This window comes from Ornithodoros turicata, chromosome 9 (genome assembly GCF_037126465.1).
Source record: "Ornithodoros turicata isolate Travis chromosome 9, ASM3712646v1, whole genome shotgun sequence".
NCBI classification, from domain to species: domain Eukaryota; kingdom Metazoa; phylum Arthropoda; class Arachnida; order Ixodida; family Argasidae; genus Ornithodoros; species Ornithodoros turicata.
This window is the reverse complement of record NC_088209.1, coordinates 16,445,440-16,473,224: the sequence shown is the minus strand read 5'-3', so window position 1 is coordinate 16,473,224 and position 27,785 is coordinate 16,445,440. Positions and strand designations below refer to the sequence as shown.

General features: G+C 48.6%; 1 protein-coding gene and 2 non-coding genes across 7 annotated transcripts in view; all 3 read left to right on the top strand.

Moving 5' to 3' along the window:
* LOC135369522 (RNA-binding protein 25-like) overlaps positions 1 to 27,785 on the top strand; it is a 103,611-nt gene that overhangs the window by 33,093 nt on the left and 42,733 nt on the right. The gene's annotated exons all lie outside the window — the stretch shown is intronic.
* On the top strand, positions 17,995 to 18,067 carry Trnak-cuu (transfer RNA lysine (anticodon CUU)). Its single transcript has one exon. It is a non-coding gene; the product is annotated as a tRNA-Lys (tRNA).
* On the top strand, positions 19,122 to 19,192 carry Trnag-gcc (transfer RNA glycine (anticodon GCC)). The gene has a single exon. It is a non-coding gene; the product is annotated as a tRNA-Gly (tRNA).

Genomic DNA, 27,785 nt, shown 5'->3' with positions numbered 1-27,785 from the left:
AGGGACCTAAGCTCTTTGAGGTCCCTAAGAAATAGCGTCGCCGACGTTGCACATGCCGAGAAAGTATTGGGTGCGCAAGGCAATTTTTCGAAAGAAGCGTACGTGGGCCCGAAGCTGGATTGCGTACACTCTTGCGACAGGCGAGGGTCTGCGTGAGGTTATCATCTGCAAGCGGTCGAAAAGCTAATAAGAAAGTAATGTACGATGCAAGTATTTTTACTCGTTTAACGACGCAGCATGTTTACGGAAGTGTTTCCGATTTACTTTTTTTTTTTAAAGTCTTAGGTGCTAGCGGCTTTGACGCTACAAGCGAGGAACGCGAGCGTACTACTCTGCGTTATACAACGAAACCTATTTGATGAGCCCGTCAACCGTACTGCCACCATCTAAAGCAGATGACCTTCTGACGAAAGTACAGCATCGTGGTTGCCCAACGGAAAGAACGAAAACCGCTAAAGGGAAGTCACATTCAAAAATTTGGGCCATAGTGCCTGCGCAGCAGCACGCTCCGCAAGTAGGTTTGGGCGCAGCTGAAGAGGCGAGGGTGTAAAATGACGCGAGAGGTGACTTGACCATTCGCCGGGTCCTCCACATTCCCAGAACGTGCGTACGGCAGAAAGGTAAACAGTAGGGAATGAACAATAGTAGGGAATGCACCGTACGTTTCGTGTGTTTTACGTTTCTCAGGCGGTATTGTGTTTCATACCTGCTGCATTTTTTTTACTGTACTTCGTTGCACTTAGATGGGGTGTCATTTTTTTATGTCTGAAGCACACAACGATGGTTTGACGGTGGGGAAGGCGATTAAACCCAAGTTGCTTGAAGCAGCCATATCGATCCAAACGACATTCTATGAGAGCGCTAGGGAAGTGGTCGTGTGCTTGTGTGTCGTGCTGTGTTTTATGGTGGCTAGGGGAAACAGAGACAGTTCAAACATGGTGCACTATCACGGCTACGTCGCTACGGTTCGTGCGGTTAAAAATAATGGTGCCGTGATGTACCACGTAAGGTTTCTCTGCCTATAAGTTCGCGCGGTTCGTTCAGTTGGTGGGGGAAACAAAGAACCCGGCAGATCACCGTTTAATGTGCTGTTTTGCGTGTATTGAACGCCCCGTAGAAGTTCTAGCGCCTAATAACAGCGGAGTCTCGCACTTTACGAGAAAGAAGTCTCATCGTTGTCCACGCGGGTGCCATTGGCACAGCATGAGGCTCCTGTCGTCTTACAGTGTATGGTGCAACCAGTTCGTATGCCTGCTGAGGCGCGGCTGTCTTCGACGCGCCGTTCACGGTAGCTTAGAGCATTGTACGAGGGGTGTTCAAGTCAAACCGGGACTTTCTGTCTCCTGAGTGTACAAACGGCTCGCGCTACTTCTTTTTCGTCCTTTTCACACGCGACAGGCCTCCGCGCTCACCACGTGGTGGTCCAAAGGTTGTGCGAAACAGAAGACACGTGCTGGACAAGATGGCCGACAACGAGGTGACCGCGCACATCGAACAGCGAATTGTCATGAAGAGAACATCCAACTTGTGGAGCGCCCGATGCTCAAGGACCGACGGATAACATGTATCGAACTGGCTCGAAAGGCGAACCTTTCTGTGGGACCGTCGAACACTATTGTAATGTTCCTTCTCGAAGGAATCCAATACTCCAAACTGACATCTTCTTTCGTTCGTGACCCCACCCTCTCGTCTTGCTCGTTGGCACCTTACAACTATCATTCATGAACACCTCCAGTTTCGGAAAGTTAGTGCCCGTTGGGTCCCGAGGCAGCTCTCCGTGCCTGCCACGGCTCTGCCAACGGCAGAGAAGGCTGGAAATCTCCCAAGAGCTAAGGTACCGTTTCGACACTGAAGGACAGTCGTTCCTTGATCGGATCATCACGTGCGATGAAACGTGGGTGCACCATTTCACTCCTGAGCCTAAACGCGCATCAAAACAGTGGAAGCATCCGGGCTCGCCGGCTCCCAAGAAATCCGAAGCACCCCGTTTGCGACCACGGTTTTCTGGGACAAGGCTGGCGTTATTGATGTTGATTTTCTGCCCAGTGGTACCGGCGTCAATAGTGCATATTACTGCCAAGTTCTCAGGGATGTGCATAAGGCGCTGAAACAATAGCGGCCGGGCCTCATCACTAAAGGAGTCCTCCTCCTACAGGACAATGCGCGCCCGCATACCGCGCATCTCACGACACGCACTTTACAGGCTGGGAGTTGCTGCCACGTCCCTCTTACAGCCCAGACCTCGCCCCCACCGATTTCCATCTCTTCGGGCCACTGAAGGCGTTCCTTGGGGGCGTTCCGCCACTTGAGCTGCGACGGCAAGGTCAGGAACGCGGTCCGATCATGGCTGCTACGCGCCGGTAAGGATTTCTACGCTGCTGGCATAGAAGCCCTCGTGAAACGCTGGGACAAGTGCACTAGCGAAGCTGGAGATTGCGGCGAAAAATAAGAGTAATTTCTCGCCTCTAAGCTAATTTTACTTTTGCGAAAAATGAAAAGTCCCGGTTTGACTTGAACACCCCTCGTAGCTGTTATGTGACTACATTTGCCGTTTCTATAAGGACACCCACATATTTGGGTATTTGTCAACCCCGTGAGACGGTCATCTGCACATAATGGGAACAATGTTTGCAGGATGCATGCTCACACGAACGAACTTATACAAGAGCAAAATAGTTCGAACTATAGCACACATAAAGCATTAGACTTCTGTTTGTTTTTCGTCGATGAACCACGATGATCTCGAACAAGGAGTGGAACATTTAATACAAAGTGTAACCTCCACACACTCATGGGGCCTTACCCTTCACGAGAAGGTATGGACACTCACTCGTGAGGCACTTCCCACCGCGAGATCAGTCGTGAACACACCCATCTTTGAGGCCTTGCCATTCACGATATGGCATGGGTAATCACTCACGGGTCACTGTCCCTCACGGGAACGATAGTGAAGCCGCACACCCATGAGGCATTTCCCTCCACGACATGGCATGGACACTCACGAGGCACTGCCCCTCACGGGATCGGCCGTGAATGCACGTACCCATAAGGCCTTCCTCTTCACGTGATGGCATGGACACTCTCTCACGAGGCACTGCCTTTCACTGGATTGATCGTGAAGCCTCTCACCCGTGAGGCCTTGATGCCCATGCCGAGATGGCATGGGCACTCATTCAGGAGACACTGCCCTTTACGAGATCGATCGTGAAGCCACCCACCTATGAGGCATTGCACTTCACGACGTGGCATGGACACTCACGAGGACTGCCCCTTATGGGATCGACCGTGAATGCACGTACCCATAAGGCCTTCCTCTTCACGTGATGGCATGGACACTCACTCACGAGGCACTGCCTTTCACTGGATTGATCGTGAAGCCTCTCACCCGTGAGGCCTTGATGCCCATGCCGAGATGGCATGGGCACTCATTCAGGAGACACTGCCCTTTACGAGATCGATCGTGAAGCCACCCACCTATGAGGCATTGCACTTCACGACGTGGCATGGACACTCACGAGGACTGCCCCTTATGGGATCGACCGTGAATGCACGTACCCATAAGGCCTTCCTCTTCACGTGATGGCATGGACACTCACTCACGAGGCACTGCCTTTCACTGGATTGATCGTGAAGCCTCTCACCCGTGAGGCCTTGATGCCCATGCCGAGATGGCATGGGCACTCATTCAGGAGACACTGCCCTTTACGAGATCGATCGTGAAGCCACCCACCTATGAGGCATTGCACTTCACGACGTGGCATGGACACTCACGAGGACTGCCCCTTATGGGATCGACCGTGAATGCACGTACCCATAAGGCCTTCCTCTTCACTTGATGGCATGGACACTCACTCACGAGGCACTGCCTTTCACGGGATTGATCATGAAGCCTCTCACCCGTGAGGCCTTGATGCCCATGCCGAGATGGCATGGGCACTCATTCAGGAGACACTGCCCTTTACGAGATCGATCGTGAAGCCACCCACCTATGAGGCATTGCACTTCACGACGTGGCATGGACACTCACGAGGACTGCCCCTTATGGGATCGACCGTGAATGCACGTACCCATAAGGCCTTCCTCTTCACGTGATGGCATGGACACTCACTCACGAGGCACTGCCTTTCACTGGATTGATCGTGAAGCCTCTCACCCGTGAGGCCTTGATGCCCATGCCGAGATGGCATGGGCACTCATTCAGGAGACACTGCCCTTTACGAGATCGATCGTGAAGCCACCCACCTATGAGGCATTGCACTTCACGACGTGGCATGGACACTCACGAGGACTGCCCCTTATGGGATCGACCGTGAATGCACGTACCCATAAGGCCTTTCTTCTTCACTTGATGGCACGGACACTTACTCACGAGGCACTGCCTTTCACTGGATTGACCGTGAAGCCTCTCACCCGTGAGGCCTTGCCTTTCACGAGATGGCGTGGGCACTCATTCAGGAGGCACTACCCTTTACGAGATCGATCGTGAAGCTACCACCTATGAGGCATTGCACTTCACGATATGGCATGGACACTCACGAGGACTGTCCCTTACGGGATCGACAGTGAATGCACGTGCCCATAAGGCCTTCCTCTTCACTTGATGGCATGGACACTCACTCACGAGGCACTGCCTTTCACGGGATTGATCGTGAAGCCTCTCACTCGTGAGCCTTGCCTTTCACGAGACGGCATGGGCACTCATTCAGGAGACACTGCCCTTGACGAGATCGATCGTGAAGCCACCCACCTATGAGGCATTGCACTTCACGACATGGCATGGACACTCACGAGGACTGCCCCTTACGGGATCGACCGTGAATGCACGTACCCATAAGGCCTTCCTCTTCACTTGATGGCATGGACACTCACTCACGAGGCACTGCCTTTCACGGGATCGATCGTGAAGCCTCTCACTCGTGAGGCCTTGCCTTTCACGAAACGGCATGGGCACTCATTCAGGAGGCACTACGCTTTACGAGATCTATCTCGAAGCCACCACCTATAAGGCATTGCCCTTCACGACATGGCATGGACACTCATGAGGCACTTCCCCTCACGGGGTCGACCGTGAATGCAGATACTCATGAGGCCTTCCCCTTCATGAGATGGCATGGACACTTACTCACGAGGTACTGCCTTTAACGGGATTGATCGTCAAGCCACTCTCCCATGAGACCTTGCCCTTCACGACTTGGCATGTTCATTCACGAGGCACTGCCCCTCATGAGATCGACTGTGAATGCACCTACCCATGAGGCCTTCCCCTTCACGACGTGGCATGTGCACTTACTCACGAGGCACTCCGCAACACGAGATCCCCTCCCTTCACGAATCCACTTCAGGAAAAGCAAAGCGAATTTCTTCGGCGACGCTGTGCATCGCGTGAACAATTCACGTCACATCGATCATTTTGCAATACAAAACCGCAAGTCCTTTTCCTACATTGCACATGTATGACAAATTGCCACAAAAGGGCGTACGCCCCCCTCTCTCTTCGAATCAGAAGCGATAACCCTATGATTCGTGGCAGTGGTTGGCGCAGAGCGTGCTATGCGGTGAAGCTCAGTTTTTAGAGTGTAGCACTTTCTGGTGATATAACCCCTTTTGATGTTCCTTGTCAGGACCTTAGGCCTGTCCTGAAAACAGTCATAAATAAAAAATGGCAGCAGCACTGGAACAAACAGAGCAACACACTTCGTTTGGTTAAAAGCCGCACTGGGAGCCCGACACTATCTTTTGACAGTCGTATGCGCTGGGTCACGACTAATACCCCTGTCACACGGGCAGTCTTCAATGATCATTGAAACCAATGACCATTGAAAATGCGTGTAGGGACACCAAGCGTGTGACGTGTCAACTTCCCAAACAGTATTGGATTCAATGTTCCCCTACAGGTTGACACGTTACACGCTAGGTGGCGCTACACGCACTTTCAATGACGATTGGTTTCAATGATCATTGAAGACTGCATGTGTGACAGGGGTATAAGGCTTGGACGCACCCACCTCACACATGGTTTCCTTCTTCGCAGAGAGGAACCTCCACAGTGTGTGCACACTGTGGGGAACAACTCTCTGTGTATGCTTGTGACTGTGTATCTCTATTGACTCACCAAAGAGCCTTCACCAGGTTACTTCCTCTTTTCAAAGAATGAGGGTTTAATGGGTACGGGTTGACAGTTGTTGCATTCACGGACGTGTTCGACTAGTTCGACGGAGATATTTATTTTATTTATTTATTTATTTAAAGTACCCCAAAGGCTCAGCGCTACATGGGGGAGTAGGATGGATACCAGCATGTCAGCAACACAAAGACGATGAAAAAAGGTACAAAAGACTGAACCAGTCATATTGCCTGGCTGGCACGAAAAGCAGAGCATACAATAGAAAAACATAATAGTACATTATAAAAATAATACAGACGTCAAACGGGAGGTTGGCCACGGAAATTATCGTAGTCAACGAGCTCAGCTAGGTCAAAGGGAAGGTCGTTCCAGTTAATTGCGGTTCGACAAAAAAATGATTTCGCAAAGGTGTCTGTTCGACATTGAAAACGATTTACTTTGCGTCGATGGTCGAAACGTGGGAATATAACTGTAGTGCGTGTACTTTGGGTTCTTTGAACGCTAAGCTGGCGCTCTCTAAGCCTCTCATGAATACACCTTGATCTTTGCACATGCCACACTCAAATGGGACACAATAGGCAACGGATTTGCAGCAGGAAACGAGTGAGTTGAGATGATTAACGTTACAGCCTTTGAAACCAGAAGGAAACGGGAAGAGCCTGTTTAACGTGAAAACATTGGGGAAAAGAAAGTCTTAATACCGAAATGTCTGGGGCTGTTTTCGTTAAACGTTTTCAAGTTAAACAGGCGCTCCCCAACGCATGCGTTTCCTGCTGCAAATCTTTTGTCCATTGTGTCCCATTTGAGTGTGGCATGTGCTATGTAGGGCAAACTTCTAGGCGTATTAATGAGAGGCTTACCGTTGAAAGAACCTGTACCTCTGCGAACTTGTTGAACATGAAAAAAATGGCTAGGAAGCAAGCGAGCTGGTGAAGATGATGCATGATGACCCCGAGACTAGGGAACACGAAGGGACAGACACAAACACGGAAGTCTCAAACACCTGAACATGTTCGTGAATGCAACGATTGTCAAGTAATGTCAACCCATATTCCACGAAACCCCCATTCTTTCGAATTACAAAGCAACCTGGTGAAGGCTCTTTATGGAGTCAATCGAGATAGCCAGACAAGGGAATTGTGTCAGCAATTCCTAATTTATTCCTTTGCCTCCATATACATAGGTTTTTGAGTATACATATACGGTTTGCTGTTCATTAAACTTGTTGCTGTGTAACGAGAATTTATCTGTACTCTTTGTCTCGCGTTTAGTTCGCAGTGTTTCTAGCTCTGTCTCCGTGTCATTACACCTTCGCACTGTACTATTTCCCGCTCTGTCTTTTCGCACACTGGCACGCTAGTTGACACGGAGGTCTTGGATATATCTTTTGTGAAAGTATCAAGCGCACCACGGGTGACCTGCTCGTGGAATGGTTCCGGGACATTTGATCGAACGCCGTTTGGTCGAAAGCCGTTTGATCGAACGCAGGACATTTGGTCGAAAACTATTTGATCGAACGCCGTTTGATCGAAATGGCAGCGGTCGTTTGATCGATTTTTTTAATTGGTTCACTTGGAGTGTCGAAAATGACAAAAAAAGACAAGAAAAAAAAAGCTGAGTTCTAAATGCAGTTATCCTAAGGAACATTTAAGTTTGTGTAATCTGCTTCCCCGTAAACACGTTCCTCATGCTAACCCACTTTTTTCTTCAATATGTGTCCTACTGATTCGTAAATGACAGACGTCTGCAACTAACCAGTGGTCTCCCCTCTTCGGCTGCAAAAATCAAAAAAGAAAGAAAAAAAGAAGGAATAAAAAAAAGCAGAGGACACTGATTGCCTGCTCCGTATGCTCGAGTCAAAAGTTACATGAAAAGTGGTGCGGACAACACAGTGCATGAAGCTTCGAATTCCGTTCGAACAAACGTCTTTCGAACAAACGGCGTCGATCAACCGGCTTTCGATCAAACGGCTTTCGATCAAACGGCTTTGGACCAAGCGGCGTTCGATCAAACGCCTTCGATCAAACGGCGTTCGACCAAACGGCGTTCGACCAAATGGGGGGACACCGGTTCACTGGGGAACTGGGACACGACTAGCAAGGCCGAGCATCATTTCTTCCCTCTCAAGTTACCTGTTAACGTCGCGAAGCAACTGTGGCTATGAGGGGCGTACATACATGGTCAGATTGGACAGTTGGACAGATGAGATGTACCGGCATGGATGTACCCGACAAAGCTCGAAGTGTGAGCTTCGTTTTGTGTTGTCACGGATGAAAACAGACGAGCGAGACGGCGAATAATCGGCGAACGCTTTATTAAGCGGCTTAGCTGATTAATTCGTCGGTCCGTCCTTGAGATTGATGCGAGCGAAGGAGCAGATGCTTCCAGAAGGATCGCTTGCCATGTAGCCCGACGTGTCGTGGGCCCCAGCCCGTCGTTCGACGCCTCGTTGCCTGCTGTTGTTGTTGCGTGTGATCGCTTCAAAGAAGATACGTGGGGTGTTTTTCGTGTTGCCCATGCTCAGTATTGTTTTGTCATGGGTTTACGTCCACCAGGTCCGCCAGTCCGTTTTTTTTACACGGGGAAGACTCGCTTCAGCCAATCGCCGCAGACGATATCAAACAGGATGGCGGCTTGTCTCAACGTCATCTGTACAGAAGACCCGCTTAATGCCTCTTCGCCCTCCTTCCCTACGTAAGCACATATGCGCGACTCCAGTGCACTATAGGTGGCGCCCCGAAATTCCAAGATGGCGGACGATTGCAGGTCTCTCGAGCAAAGCGAGCGTAGGAACCATGGTAGGGACTGCGGTGTTGACCGAATTATGTTAATCTGTTTGTTTTTCATATGCATAAGTTGACGTGCTTCATGACAAAGGAATTAATTTTGTCTTCTGGTCATCTCATACTGTGCCAGTTCGACTCGGAGAAAGTAGGCAAAAAGTTTCCGTCGTCGGAGTTTGTTTACAAACGTGAGTCCAGCGAACGAAGGAGGCATTTCAGAATCTAAGAAGGCAAAGAGGGATAAGTTACTTCAGAAGGGTGACTTAGCATGTGTTATGGAATGTGTAGATAAGTAGTCTGCAAGGTAATGCCATTTTTGAGTGTCTCCTCCGATAGTCCCGTAGTATGTGAGCGCACCAAATGAACAACAGCTCCGTTGGAAGTGTAGCGTCTCTAGGAATTAGATTTTTTGTTTTTTGTCCGAACTTTGAGGCATTAAGTAATCATTAAAAAAATGTGATGCACAAGTTAACGTACACATGAGCATTTGCAAGAACTCAAGAGAACACGTCTTTGTTTCGTTTGGTGATGACAAAACTTGCTCGTATGACGTGACGTTTGCGGAACTCTGTGACTGCATGTCAAAGGCAGACGTGAACGATACATATTTTTGAAAACCCGTGGCACACACGCGTATATCTGACACTTTGTCTTCACTTAACACCATACATGCGCAATTATTTAACAAGCCATATGCTGCGCGGCGAAAATCGGAGCGCTGCAAACATGCTCTGGCACAGTTTGTTGTTTATTGTCATCACTAGGAAACAAAGAACAAGAAAAACCGTGGGGCGTGTCCAATAGCTTTCGCTAGTACAGGCTCATGCCCCGCGGGGTAAATGGAACAGAAAAACAGGTGAGATAAATAATGCAACAAACAGTTACATTCCTGGGTTCAAATAGGCTGAAGTGTCCATAAGGTATCGTCGTAGCATGTTGCGGAATGACTGGCTGTTTTTAACCTCAAGAGGCATAGAGTTCCAGAGTCGCGGCCCAAAACACACTGTCAATCTGGTACCATACATATTTTTTGGCCGATATAACATAAAGTCATTCGACATGACGCTTCGGTTACCTCTTGGACATTTTTGAAATATGTTGTTATTAAAAGGAACGTTATTCTTTACAATTGACTCTACAAGTAAGGCACGACGCTCTCGAATAAGATCAGGCAGTGGGAGAATGTTCAGAGAATTAAAAAACTCAATACAGGAAGTTCTACTGCCAGAACAAGTAATTAATCTTATAGCTCTCTTCTGAAGCCTGAACAGACGATCCAGATATGTTGGGAATGCAGTACCCCAAGAAGTGGCACAATAAATTAGATGACACTGCACAAATGAAGCACACAGTGAAGTATTCTTTTTCTGCACTGCTCTTGGTATTCACGTACAACTTGGTTGATAATTTTATCCTTGCGCGTCATTCGTTGATACGTGTGCGACACCACACAGAAGCTTTCTCTCGCGGAGAACACCCATAGTGGATGCTTGTCTACGCCGCATTAGTACGGGGATATTGTTTCCTTTGCATGAGGTTTGAAAATGTATACATGAGCCTGCCGGTACCTTGTTTTGTATTCCGGAGATTAATATTAAAATGAAACCGCGGCGGCACAGTCGATCACGAAAGTGCAGCACTTTACGAGAATTCCGTTCCAATCTTCTTCATTAGGAAATGATGAAAAGGAAGCGTAGCGTATTTCCAACATCCTGAGAAGAAATTAGTAGTGCAACATTCCTGTTTTCGATTTCGTACATTCTTTGTTGCCGGCATTCTGTCCGTAAACAAGAGAAACGTGTACCGCTGTACCGCTTCCCTGTCCCGACGCGATCTTGAATCTGCACTCGCAGCTTTTCTAAATCGCCGCTAGGTGGCTACGGCTTCGCTGGAGTCGCGAATTGTCAGAATTCGTCTGCTACCGCGATGCGCCGTTCTGCGAATTCAAGAACCCTTAAATGCTTGCAACTGACTTCGCAAATTTGAACCTGTACACTAAAAGTACTTTAAAGGAATTAGTGTATGACAGAAAATATGGGACCGTTTTGAGCCTTATTTTGTTTCTGTTTTCCCTTTTAGTACGCGGGGACGTTCACTAGCTCACCATACGTTCACTGCGCGCAGACGACAGTGGCTGCCCATGCGGCTGATGGTGGCTCGTCTCCATGGCTACGACCGCTGAAAGCACGTTCGTCATTGGCTACGCCCGTTGAAAACACGATCCTGATTGGCTGACTATTAGTTGATACGTCACGTCGTCGAGTAAGCAGGCTTTCTGTTCTAGGTGTTGTTGCTTGTCGCCGTAGCAACGGCGGCACGAAAGCGCTGCCGCGATTGGCATACTCCCATTGATTATGTTACATGGTTTAACGATCAGGCTTCCTTTAAAATCTAAGTGGCATTGCCTACATCCACTGGTTTTGTAGCCACCGCGCGCGGTAGTCTGTTGCAAAAAACGTTATCCTATTTTGCAGATGTGTGCGCCGATTTGATCGGCGGCGGCGTCATGCCCATTTTAAGACCGACGGCGTCGGCGTCAGCGGGGCGAACAAACACAAGTAAAAAAATAGTACGAAACCGCAACCTACCGTCATCGACATCAGTAAAAGCAAATTCGACTTCGCGAGAGGGGTGCAGTGCGCATTTTCGCGTCCAAAGCAGCTGCGAAGAGGCTCTCAGCGCGCCGGTTTGGAAAAGCCGGCGGCGACGGCGTGCCGAAAATTACCGGCGGGAATGGCGCGGCGCGGCGGTGCATATACCTGGAAACCGGACATTTCGGAGCAGGACATTTTGGTGAACGGACATTTCGGGGGACACAACGGGGAACCCGGTGCGCATTCTGTTCGTCAGTGCAAAAGGAAAAGAAAAATTACAACAGAGACTATCTTTTCCGTTATTCACCATTCATTTAGTATCTAGCAAGCTTTCGCTGATGCCTTTCACGGGCGCGTGCCTTTATTACACAAAGACGAGCTGCGCTACAGCTTTGAAAACGGCTCTGGCTTTGAACTTTGAAGCGATGCGAGCGCCACGCTGTGGCGGGAGCACGCATATCTCCGCAGTCGCGGTGGCGATAGCGGATGTATGCTCTCTTCTGTTTCTCTGGCTCGCTAGCTGTCACATCTGCTACATTCTCTGTGTATTGAATTCGTCGTATGTCGTGCCATGGAAAACGAAAATCCTAATGCTGCATTTAGGCGCAACGAACCATGGCTAGGCGATGATATCCACGCCTCGTGTGACCATTTATTCGTTTCTCGGAAAGATTGACAGGGTGTCTACCGACGAACTGGAAAACAGGGAATTGTCAGAGAATTTTGATGTGACTGGGAAAATCAGGGGATTGTCAGGGAATTTGGCCAAAAAGCAGCTGAAGTCAGGGAAAATCGCAGACAAGTGCTCTGATGATGGGCGGCGAATCGCGAGTGCCGACCGGTGGGTGAGCGCCGATGCCGCAGCAACGTTACCGCGATTAGGACTTCGCCAGTACGACAAGCTCTGAGGAAAAAAAAGAAAAATATATATAAGGCATGAGAGAACTGACGTTCTGAGGCTGGAACGACATAGAAGGGACAAACACATATAAAGCCTCAATTTGCCTAAGAAATTAAGGATGAAAGATGAAAGTCACTGAAAAGGTTAGCCAGCTGTAGGAGTCGAACCCACATCTTCTGGATCATCTTTCATCGTTATATATAAGGCCCTCACTAATACTTAATAATTGGTCTGTTTTATGGAAGGCTCTGTATCAAAACGTAGGACCAAGCACAAAGTTCCCTTTTGCTTTTGTCATGGATTTCGCTTGAAATATAGTCAGCGAAAACCCGGAAAAGTCACGCAATTTGAAGACTGCAATTTGGTAGACACCCTGATTGAATTGAATGAGATCATCTTCGCCTAGAAATTTACAATGTGCCGCACATTTTATTTCACGATGATGTGCGTACGTACTTTTGAACGTGTGTTGCAGCCAACCGAAAAGCGGGTACCAACGACGAGAACTGTCGTGTACAGTGCGTCCTGCATTTCGTCGGAAATAAGACGAGCGATTTTGGAAACAGCCACTTTCTGGTGCATACCGGCCGGGCTACATATACCGACATCATTGTGAATCTAACTTTCTGAAGCATGTGCAAAAAGGCGATGTGATTCTCAGTGACAAGGATTTCCGGGGATATGTGCAGACATGGTGTCAATGATCATCCGTCGTCAATAAACCCCGTGTTAGTCATGCCACCCTTCCTAGTGGGGCACCTCAATTTTGCGAAGATAACGTGGACCTCCGGCGTCTCGGTCCCGAAACCCGTTCCCAGCTGAGCATGGTGCGCGTGCTTAGTCGTGCTCTCGCTCGCACGCTAAGCGGAGCTAAAGCGTACATCTTCAACTAAAACTACTTACTTATCGTTATATTTGAAGATCGCGCGCTCCAACGCCGCATTGGATAGGCTCGTGCGAGAGCTCGTGGCGAATTTCCGAGGATTATTGCACGGCCGTGTCATTGCCGTGCGTTTCCAATTTGTGCGGCGCGGCAGCAGCAACGATACTATGAACGTGCAGCCTACCGCAATATGAACAGTTCAAATCACAAGACGACTGTCAACACGGCGTGGAGTGACGAACCTTCGACAGCGTCGCAACGCCAATGCTGGCGATGAATGAGTCCACAGCACAGCAGGACGTAAACAACGTGACGACAATCATGCTGAAATTTTCAGGAATTGTTTTGCGCATAATTGCCCATCCACTGCCACTTTTAGGCTTGTGTGGTTACATTAGAACATCTCGAAACAGGAGGCCAAAGAAAGGCATTTTTTTTATACTTTTCTGAAGGCCCTTCCAGATTATCGGCGTTATATACCAGTAAGAGCGAGACGGTCCACCCCCCACGTATCATAGAACAACACAATGCAACAAATTGTGCGCCGCTATCTACTCTCTCTTTTGCGCCAGATTAGTACAAAGACCACACATAATCGGAGGCGTTGGCATGTTCAGGGCCTTCTGGCTCCGCAACCGCATGCCTAGCCGAAAGTCGGAAGACGGTGCCCCCAAGCCAAGAATCATAGCTTCCGAATGGTAACAGTTTCACAACCAACAGACGCAAATGAGAGCTGCAGGATTGGTACAAAGTTGCCTCTTTTTAAGAGAAGAGTGAGACCATAGCCTTGACGCGCGTTGTGGGATAACGACATGTTGAAGATCGGGGCCCAGATGCGTCGCTCTGATAGCAGGCTCTGAACACCTTATTTTAGGCCTTACTTTCGATATTGATTGGAGTTCCACGAGGCCATTGTCTCCTTTCAATTCTGTCCTCTGACGTCCATATATCGAAATTGGCTTGAGAATGCTCTGGTCTTTCTGACTATAATGACTAGATAGCGAATTTTAGGTACTAGCATGTAGCGCTCTTCATCGCATAAATGGTTCTAGGCTAATCAACCTTCAGAATCGTATCGTTGTACCGTCCGATTGGAAGGAAAGTTGATACACAAAAAGGTGTGCGCCCTCTTTCTCATCTTATCGGGAGAATAGAGGTGTATCCTCCGCAACGACGATTGGCATACTGCTTGCTATCGGGGGTAATCGTAATGCCTTGTATTATAATGCTGTTACTGTAACACTTCTGAGTATTTGTATTGTGTCCGACCTGCTGCGTGTCTGCGGACCGCTCTATAAGTAATTTTAAGTGTCCCACAAACATGTAGACAAGAACGAGGTACTTATTTTTCCCGTGGCCCAAATTATCCCAAAGGGGGTGAGTTACCTTCGGACGTGGGGTTGCTGGAGGCTTCCCCACACTCCTTCCCCACATTCCTTCGATAGGGATGAGTCATTCCATTGAAAGCCCTTTGTCATATGATGATGATGATGACGATTAGTGTTTTATGGCTCAGCAGCGACGAGGGCTATAGTGCGCCAAAACGTTGTTAAAAGTGTCATCAGTTATAAACAGAGCGATAAGGTTAAAACCACTACATGATACAAATTAACACAAGTATTTTGTTTTCATAAAATTGTTTGCTTACAATTTTGTGAAAACAGAATAATTGTGCGTCAAAAATAGCGGTGGTCACAGAAGTCACATAGAGGAGTGCGTCTAGTCCTTGACGCGGTTGCACTGTGGACAGTCACACACATTTGGATGGCCCCATATTTTATCGTCAACACTGGACGAAATCAAGCCTCTGCCACACTGAGAGGAAGTTGTTCACTGTGATCGAATTGATCGGCGCTATCTCATCACATTCGGAAATAGAGGACTGGCCAGAGAACATGCTAGAAATACTAAGCACCTGAAACCAAGACATGATTGGAGTATGACTGTCTTGAGAAGTACTGCACAAATTGTATACGTTTCTGCTTTCCTTTCGTCCTCCCTACGTTACGTATCAACGTATCACTAGTATTATGGTGAGGTCAGCCAAGATGATATAGAAATTTGCAAAAAGACGCTGTTTTCTTCCTGTAAAACTGTTAGGTAGGCCGGTAAGATGCACCATGAGAAGTAATTCACACGACAGTCATAATTATCGTAGAAATTCAATTTAAAGTACGCAAAAAAGAAAAAAAAGCGACCGTGCACAGCGGTGGTAGGGAGCAGTTCTAGCCTGCGATCTACCTTCGGCCTCGCGCTGACGCTACAGAATCCGCGCTCTCTCCTTGGTCCAGAGTAGAGTCACTAAATAAGCTACGCTTCAGAGTATCGACACTGAGTTCCAAGAGCGAGCATGCGCCATCTTGTTTCCGCGCCACGCCACCCACGCGCACGCGCACTGCGCACGTTAGCGCACGATGCCATCTATCGGGCGCGGGTGAAATGCTCTTTTCGTTTGCAAGCAGCAGTTGACGGTCTTGAGCTCACTTTGACATCCTCGGAACGCTCTGGTTGACAATACACCGATTATAGCACAACAATCATACACGCTTCTCTATCCCACAGGGAGCATTATGTTAGCCGCCTTTGAGGTAACGTCTCATTACGGCCGAAGTCCCATTACGGCCGAAAATCCTTTAATCACCAAGTGTCTCGTTACTTCGGCCGAAGATGTTTCATCACGGCCAAAAAGAAAAAAAGAAGCATCCACCATATTAGCAATCGCTGTGTTTTATGCTTCCCAAAATGTGTCCGAGGCGGTGTGCCCCCACTGCTTGTGTCACACACAATGGTTCATGCACACAATATTGCGACAGTGTTTCATGCATCCCTCGTGAAAAAATGTTTTTATTGTCATATGTGTCACACGATATTTGTATGTGTTACGCCATTTTCTCTCAGTATTCAAGCAACATCCTGCTCGTTGGTTCTGTGAGCAAACTGTGTGTGTGTGTGTGTTCTGAAAAGTTACTCCGCAAGGGAGCCCACTGGGAGCTCCAGGAGCCACATGACCTATGACCATGATCTTCTCCCCCACTAGCTGCCTTCTACAATTTACGTCCACCTGAAATTTAAAAAAAGTACATAAGGCGCTGAACAAAATGACATATGCTCTTGTTTGATGATGACCATAAGACATATGCTGTCAAGCAGACTTTTTTCTCATATATTCAAAACATATTCAATAATTATGGACAACAATGACAATTACGTCATAATGATGATTCCACAGCTGTTCAGCAGTGTTATAGTCCCTCTTCCGGATTTTTGATGGATTTGAAAAAGCCGTATTCAAAAAGGGATTTGTTTTGGCGTGCTGAAAATAAACACGAGTTTAAATAAGCGGTTTGATTTACTCGAATAAATTTAAATCTGGATTTGATTTGGATTTAATTTAGTGTTTTATCCAAAATGCGGATTTGAGTCCTCAAATCCCCAACATTGCCTAATAAACACACAAAAACCATGCGGCACTCGCAACCGAAATACCTGCCGAAAAGGACAAAACACCTGCCAAAAAGGCCATGAACGCCCAGCAGATACGAGTGTCACACCCCTTACCGAATTCGAACACTACTTCTTCCTACACAAACCAAGTTTTGTTTGTAAATTTACTGTCTGAATCGCACCCGTATTAAAGAGACCCTCGTAATTATCATACTTTCACTTTGTCGTCTCCCTGTTTTGTGACTGCCCTTTTTCTGCGACACTTCACTTCGGGATATGTTAACTCCTGCAGTTGAACTCCTCCCACAAATCTAAAGACGTCTGTGATTGGCTTTACGGCCGCATTGTGCCTCCGAGACGCAACGTAGTGCGCTCGCATGCTTCAAACTGCTTGGCGTCCACCGTGTGCCGAATACGTGATATGGTGGCGGAGATGTGCCTCTCTGGGTGTAACTTTTCCGTGCGTTGAAATAACTTCTGGCTTCTGAGGGCCTCGTCAAACCGGCCGAAGCGAAACATATGGCCAGGGTGTATCGACGCGGATACGTTTATCTGTTTCTTATTCTTTCAAGAATTTCAATATGAAATTTGTCCACATGTAGGCCTCACTGGATCGCATGGTTCACGCGGGAAGTCTCATTGCTCTCGGGATGTGACACAAAAGTGACTCTCTCTGCCTGAGGCTTTTGCTTTAATCCACTGAATCGACCGTTTCACGTTCTTCGGGACCTGCTTCGATTTGCAGTCGCGTCCATTGAGGTTAGCACGTTACAAGTCGTTGTCAGAACTGTAATGGTGCGACATGAGGAGTATAAAGTATGGGAAAGGAACGCATAAACACGTCGTACGCCACAGGAGACAGTTGTTATAAACGTTGTAAACTTCAGTGTACAGTGAGAAATGGCCGGCGTTTGTCGTATCGGCTCGACGGGTGATACGGTGGAACTCTTGCAACTCTACACGATATTACATTGACATCAGCGATGTCGTATGGCATCGTTTGGACCTGAAGCGTGAAACGTGAAATCAAAGGCTGGCTTCCCAGCACGGAACGCGCGAACGAAAACCGAAACCAAACTATGTCATGGCGACTGTCTGATGCTCTCGGTGCCGTGGAGGGGAAGAGTGAGTGACATAATTGAATAGACTGCGCAAAATCTGTTCGATTCCAGTGACATACAGCTGTAATTTGTCAAAATTGCCGTCCTTAGTGTGCAGATGGTATAGTGTAGGTTTATAAGCAGTTTCTGTGTAATTTTTCTTGTGCCCGGCTAGCTCAGTCGGTAGAGCACGAGACTCTTAATCTCGGGGTCGTGGGTTCGAGCCCCACGTTGGGCGCAAGTTTTTTTTTTTCTTTTATTTTCAGTTAAGGACGCATGAACGCTCGCAAGTCATTTAATGCGTTCTTTCTTTGTGTGAAAGACAGTTGAGAATTTATGAAAGACCGTTGAGAAAATACGTTACATGTCCGACGAAAGTGAAATATGGTAATTTGAGGCAGAGGTTTCCAATGTGAACATACAGACAGTGTTGTGCTCAAGCACATGTCGTGTTTGCAATGAAAGCGTTAGCAGACGATGACAGCTAATAAGGAAACTGATTGCTGTCATGAGTAGTTTAAAATCGAACCAAGCTGCAGTTAACTAATTTGCACTAACATTAACAAAATCTACATTCCGTCAATCGAAAGAAATAAACGCGTTCAGGAATTAGACACAGAAAGCAGTTATTTTCCCAGTATCTACCAACTGTAAAAATATGACTTTTGGAATTCCCCGCACACCGTAGAGACATCTATCGGGAGGAACGAAAACACAGGCATTTCGCTAGGAAGAAATTTGCATAACTAAAGGAAACTGAAAAACTAGCAAAGTAACATGCTTGTATGTAGCATGCGCCTTGAAACATGGCCGGGCTAGAGTGAGTACAGTCCGGCTGTGCCTGTAACTAGTAGTTTGGAAGTCTTTCACGCGGTTGCGCAGAATTCCTGCTAAGCATGACCTTTTGTCCATCAAGACAAGATTTTCATGAGTTTGAGACTCCTCGTTTTGAGTCTCGTCTCACAAGCTCGCTTACACACATCTCATATCTGTTCCTTCGCTTGTTTGTTGCAATGCCACGGGTCGTCCTCTACCCCCAGATTCCTATCATGCGCACTACTGGTATGGCATCTTGCGTGACGGGACGTTGAAGTTCTGCGCCGTGCCTGAGGTGGCGCGGTGCGTTGCGCAAGATAAGATTACATGCGAAATAACTCTTTATAACACACACACACACACACATGTTTATGTTCGCTCATGGTTCGGGTTGTCTCGCGACATAAGTTCCTTGTACATGCTATAGCAGGAAACCTTGAACTTGAAAATTATGCACTGCGTTCTTTCCTGACAAGGCGTCGGTGGTTCAGTGGTAGAATACTCGCCTGCCACGCGGGTGGCCCGGGTTCGATTCCCGGCCGACGCATGCTTTTTCTTTTTCTTTCCTGCGTTATTCGCGGAGGATGGGATATATCTAGGGTTCCGCGTTTTCGTTTTTATTTTTAGGGGGATTCGGTGTACGTTTTCCAGTGTTTATCGATTTTCACGAAATTGACGTTTTTCGATGTTTTTCCTGGCGTGTACATGGTTTACTCGACAGTTATCGGCGAATAGAAATCGCAACGTAATTTCCGCACGGCGCTCATTCACCATGGCGTTGTTCGCTGCGGTGGCGTTTTACGGCTAACGAAAAAGTAAACGGACATTTTTCACAACCATCGTATTTGTGTACATGGTTTTCTGATCTGCATCAACAACTTGCGGAGCATGTACAACAATTTATCTCTGTCATCGGTCCTGGAATGTCCCTCTGTATTCGGTGTTTTTAGATTTAGATTAGAGGAAAAGTTATCCGGCGTATGTTTTTCGGTATTTTTCGATTAAAACCGAAAACACGGAACCCTAGATATATTTCCATAAAAGCAGACACCGAGTGCCGTATTTCTGTCTTGTTATGGGCCGCACGGTATTTAATTTATCAAAATGATTTCTCTAATTCTGATACGACGGGTAATGGGGTAACATGGTGGAAAGTTTCACGTCTGTACGTAGAAATGTTTCGTTCCCTGCGCCGGCGCGTTTGGCTAAATTTTCGACAACTCGGCCAACTTTGGGGTCTTATATCTCCCAAACTGTTTAACTTATCAAGATATACTCTGGGATTCTTATACTAAAGGCATTGAATTAGAAACCCGCAAAGTTACTTGTTCGTGGAGAAATATCTGTTGGTTCCTGGTAGGAGCGCATTTCTTCATAGCGCACTTCTACATGTATTGCCGTAGCCCCCCATGGAACCAAGGCAACTACTTTTTACATAATGTTCTATTTTGGTGAAATTGTTTATTTTATCGCATATTCCGCAATTGCTTGAGTCCATGTCAATTACTTGGATAGATACTAAATTATTTCTAAAAATGTGTTCAAAATACATGGCGCCTAGGGGCATGGTAAAGGTAGGCTTCACCCAATGGTTTAGTGTATTAGGTGAAGCCTGCTTTACATTTTGGCGCAGATTCTTGGGAATGTTCGACCATCCCTGTTATCAGCCTGCAGCATGCACCCCGTTGGCTCTCTGCTTGCGTGTGTTATTTTGAACAAGAAACATCATTAGAACAAGTGCGCCCTGAAAACAGATATTCGCCACCCGTTCATTCGCAATGCAGAAACTTTCCAGGCTCCCCTTTTGATGTTTTTTTTTGAAAATGGGATGCATAAGCACCGCCCTCTTCTCTAATCCGAAGCGATAATTGCGTCGTTCGGGTCACCGGTTGGCACAGAGATGGCGAATTCGCGTGGCCATTTTGTGGCGTGCAAATCTAGTCAGTGAGCTCTCACAGCACTTGTGCGCCGCAGATGGGATGGAGCACAGGGGTGACACAAACCCGCCATTGTTATAACTGTCCTCAATCGGGTGCTTTTGGCAGAACTGCCATCTTGTCCTGGTCGTACGTCATAGAAAACGTCACTTTGATGTCATGTGACTTTGTTTACATGTCGTTTTGCCGCTTACCGACATATTTCCGTCGTCATAACGCCAAGAGATGAACGTATTTTGCCAGCGTAAACTATGCGGTGCTTCTTCCGCAACATGGTAGCCCATTTCTCCTTAGTTTAAGTACTCGCATCGGTTCAGTGCGTCTTAACGCGCGGTCGTCGTCACATCTTCCGAAGTCGTCAACACTGCGAAGCCTTATGTGCAAAACTGCGCGTTTTACTGCGAGATTATCGGATGAAAATAATTACCGTGATCGAAAGACACCCAAAACGCCGCGTAGGAACAGCAACCGCATTGTTTACAAACGGTTTGGCCGCCGATCACGGGCGCCGCCATCTGTAAGGTCACGTGGGCCTTGACGTTTGCTGTGACGTGCGACCAGGACGTGTCCACGATGCATTGCGTTCTCCCAGCACGCTTTCGTCTACGGAGCAATACATTGGATGCCACTGCTGTGGGATGGAGGGCTGACCACAGGGAGGCCACTCTGCCTCCTGCGTGAAATAATGTAATCCATCATACCCACTCTGCTTCCGTATTGGCTGTTGAGACTGGACGCATGACACTACGTTGCGGCAGCGAGTGCGCTTCCCTATACTGCTGGCGCGTGGTGGCGCTGCAGTATTTCTCCTGGCGCTCTATTGGGTCTCTTTATTATTTCAAACGGTCGTGTCGTGGGGAATGAGCAGGCTGACAGCGCCACAGAAGCAGCTCTCTCGTGTCGGAGAAGGACGAGTAGTGCACTCGAGAGCTCTACCAAATCTACCAAACCGGAAATCCAGAAGATGCGGGTTCGAGTCCTACAGCTGGCCAACCTTTTCAGTGCCTTCCATCTTTCATCAAGTATTGCACTGTTGAGAGGAGACCGTCGTTCCGTACTTCGACGTCTAGTGACACACCTGGATTCCCGCCAATGGACAATCTACATTCTCCCCCATCTATGCTGAGAAGAGTTGATCCAACGCTCGCTTTTCGCATGCCACGAAACACCTCTTGTGAAGATGCTGCGTTAATTCATCGGATGCGACTCGATGTGGCTTTTACAGCTCCGTGGCTTTACCGCTTGAAACAAGTTTACTCTCCCAGATGATGTCACTGCGGCGCTTTAGAAGATCTAGAGCACATTCTTCATTGCCCACACTACCAACCTTCCCGAACCACACCTTCCCGGGGGTTTAATCGCTTCATTATCGCTACGAGCTAACGAGTGGCGGGGAATCCAAAAAGACGGGCGGGAAATTTAAAAAGATGGGCGCGTGGCACATTGGGCGTGACGTATACCACGTCCTTCACGTATCGCGCGAAGAGTGCCAGGCACGTGTTTTATCACGTGCCTTTCTCCACGAGTGCCCCTCCCCTCGTTAGCTCGTAACGCGTGGAAGCTGCTTGCCAGCCCACCAACACTCTGCCTTCAAAGCAGTGGCGTCACTAGGGGGGTGCGGTGGGTGCAGTCCGCACCGGGTGAAGCGATGGAAGGGGTGACGCGCCGCACCAATACTGCCGCTTCCTCCCGTTCTGTGCGGCACGGTGACGCCCAAAAACATGAGGAGCCTTCTGCGAAGCACATTATTATTTTTTTTTCTGAGTGTGGTGTAATATGTTTATTTATCGTAAATCGCCTGGTACGGAAAGAGATCTGTTAATTGGTCATGGGGTGGGGTCATGGGGGTGACGCAAAGAGCCCCTGCACCGGGTGACGCGTACCTTAGCGACGCCACAGCCTCAAAGCTCTTTTGACCTTTTTGGACACCATATAGGACTTGGATCTTTATTGTGAATGGCTCATTATTTCACTCTCCACATCACTACCAGCAGTGTGGTAGAGTATCCCCCCTGGCCATGAAATTCCACACCCGCTGTTGCTGGTCTTGCGCCCGCGTTAGATCACGTGACCGCTGTCAACCGAACATGAGTGCAGGGAATCCAGCTTTTTTTCGTCGCGTGGGTCACGCACGATGGCTGGCTCGTTTTCTTGTTCCGTCGTGTGCTAACCCATGTTAACTTCGGCGTGCGGGTATACACCGTTTTCCAGCCACCCTCACACCCAGCGCTTTTGCGGCCAGCACAAGCCTGTACATTCGACTGTATTTATCGCGTTCAGAAGTGGCAATAGAAGTCTGACACTTGACTCGTCCGCCTGGTCCCCGAACTACCATATCGCAGTGTGGATTTGATCCCATGCCGAGCGAGCTATCACAACTTCGGAACAGTATCGCTAGTTATCTTCACTTTCACTATGATCACCCTCGACACCATCATTTGATAGCTGCACTGAAGCACCATCATCATGCGGCTCACACATGTGTTCACCGTCAGCACAGGAAATGCACTCCTCTGTTCCCACTCTCTAATTCTTGTGGCTGTGGGACACTGCGCGGATGCTTGACATACATTCTTTGTTCATCTTTATTGAGTCGATCCCAGTACTTTCCCGTGCGCCAACCTCTGGACGGCTCTGCCGTCCCCGTTCATAAATCGAGGTCAGTACACAGGCGTTTTTTGAGGTTCGTTCCTTGAACATCCGTTCACAGTTCGGATATCCAGGGTTCGTAAACCGAGGGAGAAATTCATGAAAAGAAGTTTGGTTCCTTGTGACGCCGTTCATAAACCGAGGGAGTTCGCAAATCCAGGGATCATAAAACGGGGGTTGTCTGTATTTGGCTATTTCTTTTTTCGTCAGAAAAGTTCTTAGATATTCAATATAGATATTATAGGAATTATAGATATATAGGAATAGATATTTAGGAATTTTAGGTATTAGCGCTGCTTCCGCTGCCGCATGGGCCACTGAATGGTGGTGGTGGTGGATGGTGAAAGGGCCCGCCGTCGTCGCCATCTCGCAGAGGTGGGCAACGTCACGACCAACGCCCTGGGGAATGTGCGGGAACTGTGCCGACATATGTCCGAAAGCGTCTGAGGAAAAATCCCAGACATCGGGATTCGAACCCGAATACCTCCCAGTCTCGACGTGACATGGCCAGCACGCTAACCACTGACCACCGGTGGTAGTGGCCACTGGAGTGCAATTGTAGCCTGCACAGTTTTCCACGGATATACCATCTCCCCCCCTGGGCTATGTGATCATCGGTTGCAAATGGCGAACTGAGGACCGCAATTGACGAGTTCAGAAAAAAGTAGGCGCCGACGGACCGGAGCCAATGAAAAGTTCAAGGTCGGAATTTGGCGAGAATCATCAGTGACGACGGCGTTTTCGAAGCGGCGAAACCCGCTCACCGTTCCACGACTGCGGAGGCTGGGGCGGCATGACATCACCAGCCTCCAACGGCTCCCCATAGTGCCCATAGTTTGAGATAATACACACAACCCTGGGCACACGACCAATAAAGTCGCGACATTGTACACACTATGCATACCACTCGGCCAATCAGTAGCCTTACTGTTTGGCTGGTCTTTCCGGTCGATCTTGGCTACCACCGACTTCTACTGGATTTCACGCCTCTGCCTCCGTTATCCGGTGTTCAAAATAGCGAAAGCGACTTTTAGCTAAAAGAAACATTTATTTGACAAAGCACTGACTCAAGGATCTGATGAATGGCTACAGGTGCATACAAAGCCCACTGCGTTGGTGACACACTGCAACCAAGTTGGATCTTGAAGCAAAACGAACAGACTGTTCAATTCCTAATATACCCAGTCAATCTCATGAGTACGTACCATTTCATGACGAGCATTTTCACTGCTTGCAGGCAATCATAGATTACAACGAAGCTGAAAGCGCTTATGTTGCACGAAATCCTGTCTCGTTGTCAGTCCTCGAAATCCGACGGCGCCCGAACGTGTTCGTCACGCTCCAACCGCTCCAACTCTAGACAGCATTGCAGTTCCGCAGTTCATAGACTAATAGTTGTGTCCAGAAACAACACAACCCGCGTAGAATCACTTTTGCACGTGCGCTGGTGTTTGAGCGGCACAAACGGTTCGCGAACGGACGGGAGGACGTCGAAGACGACGACAGACCAGAACGGCCTGTCACTGCAGCAACGCAACAGAATGTTAGGACAATTCATGAAATTTTTCGCAACGATCGGCGATTAAGCATTCGGATGATAGCAGAGATGGTGGACAGGTCAGGCAAGGAGTAAGGAAGAAGTGGATTCCCCACCAGGACAATGCGCCAGCTCACAATACACTGTCGGTCAAACAGTTTCTTGCCGACGAGAAGGTTCCAGTGCTGGGCCGCCCTCCTTATTCGCCAAATTTAGCTCCTTGGGACTTGGGTTAGCTCCTTGGGACTGTTTCCAAAGGTGAAGTCCGCATTGAAGAGGATCCACTTCCAAACTGTCCCCGAACTCGAGGCCCGAAGGGCAACACTACTGAAGCGGTGGAAAATGCGTCTCCAGCGTTGCAGAGATATATAGCGGAGGGGAGTATGTTGAAGGGGACAGCTGTTAATTTTAAATGATTTAGTAATAAACACTGTGTTTATAGGAATTGGTAACACGTTAGGTGAAACACTCGTGTTATAGAATAACTAGGAATATAGCTTGTATAGCGCGCTGCACCGTTACCTTAAAGGGACAGTCGCATCCCGAAACCCATCTATGAAACCGATACCGCATTGGCCGACAATCTTCATCATTGGCCGTCAATTTTTTCGTCGTAAGTGGAGGAGTGTGAGAGTGCGCCGCTCAGCGGAGGAAGGGCGCCGTTCGGACGCCCCGTAACTCTATCTTTGAATTCCAATGGTAAATTTGGAGCAGTGAGACGACTCCACGTGGGAGCGCCCCTCTCTGGCACACACTATATGCATCTGCGATTGGGAACATTCGCGCACCCGTTGTAGAAACGAGGGTGATAGGGGCACGACCGGACCGAACGGACCGACATGGAGTGCCCGTGGAAGTGTAGTCGTGTTCCACTGAAGAAGGAAAAGAGATCGAGTCTGTCAGGTCTCAAAAAAGCTAACTGCGCTTCAGGTAGGATAGCTGGACACAGTGAGGTCACGCTCACTGCTCTCTGCAGCGTCTCTGCAGTCTCACTCTGCTTCCTTATTGGCTGTTAAGACTGGCCACGTGACGCTACGCTGCACTATTTCTCCTGGCGCGCTGTTGCGCCTCCTTGTCTCCAACGGCGTATGTAGTTGACGGACTAGATTTCTTCTCCTCCTTAAGTTGAACACGACGTTAATTTACAGCTACCTGTTAACATTCCGCTTTCTTCGATGTGCGTTGAAAGTTGTCGTGTACCTCTTCATCGCTGTACACATGTAATGGCATATACCGGCGACTTTACGCCGCTTCTGTGGCCGTCGAAACACCACATGAAAGGCATGTTTGTAAACGACTTCCCCCTCGTGATGCGGGAGTTCCGGTAAAATCTCCCGATTTTGGTTTTGGTCGGCGATGCTCCATGGAGACGCCTCGGCCCCAATGCCGCTCCAGAACCACTATTGGAGGACTCGGACTCTGCTCCCAATCTGACAGTACAACAGAATTTGCTCCAGACCGAGCAGACAGACTTGCTCTGCAAGTGCCCCCAATCCGCCATTGGAATTCAACATATATGAGACGCCCGTAAGGCCGCTGTATTCCTTTTCTCAAGGTCGTGCCCTCTTTGGTTCTTAGTGAGTGAAGTCCTCTCGTTTTTCCATACACGGAATATGGGGATGCTCTCAACATCCGTCGTCTGCCCTTGTCATGTATTCATGCGAATAACGTTCGAACTACGCTCGCACTCTTTCACGTGATATTTTCGATACCACGACCAGTGATCCATGAGGAATGAAATCACACTGTGGTTGCGAAATGGACTAGGACGTCCCCTTAAACACAGCTTCTCTCTGGAGAGCCTTTGCAGCTGCAGAACGGGCCGTCACCCTAGCGGCAGCCTGGAGAAATAAAGCGAGAGAAGGTTTGGTCTACCTCACTCGTGTTACAGGGGTGTCTGTCGCTGGCCAGGCGTTCTGAGCCGTGTACTACCGGGAATGACCATTCTAGCATCGCTGCAAGCTGCATTTTTATCGAAGCCCTTACTTTCAAAAGAGGTAGTATAGTGCTATATCAAGGAAACCAATCCTACCAATGGGGTTGTGTTCATTTATTGGACACATAGGTGGGCCTTTCCCTGCGTCCTCACTTATCTTCACCTAACGATGCACAGACTTGATTGGCCTCACTCACCCTCACCAAATTTTTCTCACCAGTAACTGAACCTCAGTCACCCTCACATGCCATTTTAAATTTTGCCCTCACAGACCCACCTCAGGGCATCGGGATCCCAAGATGCCTCACCATCCTCATCCTCACATGCCTTCACCTCATGAGGCTATTCACAACTCTTATGGTCTCACGTATCCTCACGATGCCTCACGACTGTCCTCGTGAGGAACATTCAGCGTGGTCTGGCCTCACTCACCCTCACCTCATCGTCGTGAGGTGAGGGTGAGGCGTCTTAATGAGGGTCCTCATGAGTGAGGACGCCCAGCTATGATTGGACAAGAGCAACTTGAGAGTCGACTATAAAGCATGGTTCACACTAGTGCGTTCTGCTGCGTGCGGATGCGTGTGGGCAGAGGGTTACCGTGGCAACAGGTACGTGCGCGACCTCCCGCAACAGAACGCAAGGTGTTCGTCCGAGCTCAACTTTTTCCGACGCACGCAGCAGCCCGCAAGCGGAGAACGAATCGCGAGGCCGCCTTCCGAGCGTGCGCAATAGGTTTCTTTCAGCGAGGCTGTTTGCAACATGGCGGCCACCGGCGTGGAAATCCCACTCGGCGCTCATTGGCTTACGGATTGGTGACGCACGCATTCGGACGCAGGTATGTGAACAGCGGAACAGATTGCTTACAACGCACACAGGCGCCCGCGCGCAGCAGAACGCAGTAGTGTGAACCATGCTTTTGTGGGCGAAAACGCCGCGCCGCCGCTCTCGCGGTGTCATCCTCGTGGCGATGACTCCCGTTCTAAAATCCGAGGAACCGACACTAGAGGTGCTCGAGAGTCGACTCTCTCCTCGATGCGGGTGTCTGGAGTGGATCGCCGGTTGCGTGAGTCGAGTAAACGAA